General features: G+C 37.1%; 1 protein-coding gene across 3 annotated transcripts in view; it reads left to right on the top strand.

Annotated features, from left to right (window-relative positions):
- The window catches only part of cracd (capping protein inhibiting regulator of actin dynamics), a 29,346-nt gene that overhangs the window by 21,733 nt on the left and 4,436 nt on the right, over positions 1-3,177 (top strand). The gene's annotated exons all lie outside the window — the stretch shown is intronic.

Raw genomic sequence — 3,177 nt, forward strand, 5'->3', positions numbered from 1 at the left:
ACATGTTACAGTACTGTACTTCCTCCTCTTTTTGTAGGAGTGTTGCGGAGGATAAAACGTATATACCTTTGTTTCTTTTGGAGATGCCATTGTATTTCTAGATTATTTTGATATTTTTTAGCTCTTAAAAAAATATATATGGCAGAAAACACTCAGGTGACTTGAAGTTCCGCACTGAGACCCCCAATTTCGCCAAATTTCAAAATTGTCCTATATGCATGTGTGATGCTTCATTGGAAAACTAAAATCTCAATTTTCTGGGGGAAGAAAATTTTTGAACAGGGGGGCATTTAAAATAAATAAATAAATAAATCCCTAAACCCTAACTCGAGGTGAGAGCATAAGGGAGCATAATTAAAAACACAAATGATTTTAACGAGATATTATTGCATACCTACTTTATTTCGATCCAAAAACTCCATGTAGCATGTGTAACCAAGTGTCAAGACACAGCTGTGAATGGCCACAGCCGGACTTTTCGGGGATTTTATGGGTGAAACACGGTAATATTTCAAGGGTTGCGATGCAGAAATCGCAGACATCAAGGAGTGGTCGAGCTTTTCTTTTTCAAATATTTACCCTTTTAAACGTTATTTAATTTTTCTTTGTTTGGATCTATCATTTATCTAAAATACCAGGGATAATGCGACAAACAAAAAAAAACAAAAAACGATAAGCAATAGTTACGAGGTCGATATTTGTGACCTATTTACAGACACCATTTTTTTCATTGTGACGTAATTTGTTTAAAACTTTAAAATATGTGAGTGAATAATTATTTAAAGTTTTTTTTCCAAACTAAATATTAGACATCAATTAATAATTCTAAGCTAAAAATGATAAGACATTTCGAAAAATAAATATTTTTCATGGCTGGGTTGGAACAAAAGTTGTTGTGCGGTGTCGGTAAACAGGGGTCTCTAGGGTAAAATGGACAAATTAAAAATAGTTTGGGGCTTAATGCCCCATGAAACTGCTATGGCAGCATATAGACATGTTGTTCTATCAAACACAACAGTTCTTTTGGCTTAAAATACAGCAGTTTATTTTAAAGAGGGGTACAAGAGCAGAAACTGCTTTTTCAGCTGTGTCTGTGTTTTCCTCTATATATTATATAGTGTACTGCCCAAAACAGTGTTTCCTTGTGCAATGCCCGATAGCCAGCTAAAATTGTATGTCCCCCAATAAAACACAAGGCTTGGTCTTTTTTTTTTTTTTTTTTATGAAGTAATTCATTTAAGTTTGTGAAATTTAGGCCTGTCACCATAACAAATTTTAGCGTGCGATAATTTATCTCATAAATTATTGCGATATGCGATGTTATTGCACCCCCCCAATTTAAAAACAACAACAACAATTTACAATACCACAGTGAGAATACAGTATATATTAATATCAAGTACACCCATTTAAACGCGATAAATATTTACTTAAATTCAAAAATAATTTTTAAGAAATCACAACTAAAAACAATAGACCATGCCTGTTAAGTAAAAGACAACAATATTAATACCGCACAGAAACACAGAATAAATATAATGTGTTTTTCAAGAAAAAAAAAGATAAAATTGCACTTAATAACTTAAGCATTTAGGCAAATGAAAACTTTTCCCCACATAGCTTCTACTATGGTATTCCATAGGGATGCAACAATACAGTTAAGTCACAGTTCGGTACGATTTTCGATACGGGGGACACGATTTTCGATCCGATTCAATACATTTAATGGTCTGAAAAAAAATGACAATTGTATTTTTTGTTGTTGTTTTTTTGCAAACGAGCAAAAATTAAATTGCCATCATATAAACATGCATTTTAGTGCATAATATTTATGTGCTTACTTCTTAATGATCTGAAGAAATTTTATATAAAAGTGCTGAGAACAATCTTGACTGTTTGTACAGTGAGGTGGGGCACACTGTTGATTGCTACAGCTCTCTTAGCAGCTAGGTTTACTACATGAGCAAGACATCCTATTTGTTGTCCGAATCCATCTGTGTCACGTACTGAATTAACAATATTTGCAGCTTTATCTATAGTCACTGGTATGGATTGATTTGGCCTTCTTAACTTCCATTCAGTCATGGTGGTTTATAATTCGTCGATGTAGTATATGGACTACGTGTCCCATAATCACTCTGGGCTCACGTAGCCAATGGCATGGGACGTTGCACATCTAGTTTGCTATTTCATGATATCTAGTGTGTGTGTGTGCATAAAAAAGTTAGCAAACGCCACAGTCACATCTGCTCATTACTGCACAACACCAGCATATGACAATCGACTTTCATAAACAGGACGAGTTTGAAGCACAGTGCTCTTAATTTGCCACTCAATGTTCATCGTGTCCTTTCAGCTGTCCGTTGTCAAAGCGAGGTTGTTCGTAGCAGCCAAGTCCGTAACAATGTTTTGGCGGACTTCGTTGCCGAAAAATAGCCGCCCCGCGTGAAAGGCCACCCCTAACGGGAGCGCTCACACGTCAACATCACTGGCACGCCGGAAATGGTCCGCAGTCAATCCGGAGCACTGACGCGGCCGGTATAGGTTGAACAATAGGATATAATGGGAACGATTGGCTCCGGGGCTATTTTTTGCCGGACCTGGAACGAAGATGCATTTTGCGTAGTTGGTAACAAGGAATCCGAACTTTTAACAACACGTCTGCTGCACACGTGCACGCATGTGCACGCGGGGCGATAAATCGCAGCGGGGAAAAATTACCGCCTTCATTTTTATTTGTCGTGCGATAAATGGAATTTTTGCATATTGCGACAGGCTTCGTGAAATTGTAACAAAGAAATATGCATGCATGCATTCAGCAGAACTGCACAAAACACGCCGGTATAAAAATACCATGTAGACACCACACTTCACTTGAGCTACAAATAATAAGTATTGGTTAGCTTCTATAGAGCAGGACAATTTAACACAAATATACTGCATAGTAACAGATTGGAGTTTCCAAGGCAGAAACTTAACAGAACTCAACAGCGTCAATGCAGCTGACAGACTGTGTACTGTGAAAGTGACTGAGCATGTGGTCCAAACTGCGTCACACGATGGATGTAGTGAATTCTTATGGCCACAAGGGGGCAGAAACATACTGAAAAAGGTTAACTGGCTCTGAACACTGGTGACTCTAGCCAGCACTATGTTTTTTTTTTTTTTTTTTTTTTT

The sequence above is a fragment of the Corythoichthys intestinalis genome, chromosome 7, assembly GCF_030265065.1.
Source record: "Corythoichthys intestinalis isolate RoL2023-P3 chromosome 7, ASM3026506v1, whole genome shotgun sequence".
NCBI lineage: Eukaryota > Metazoa > Chordata > Actinopteri > Syngnathiformes > Syngnathidae > Corythoichthys > Corythoichthys intestinalis.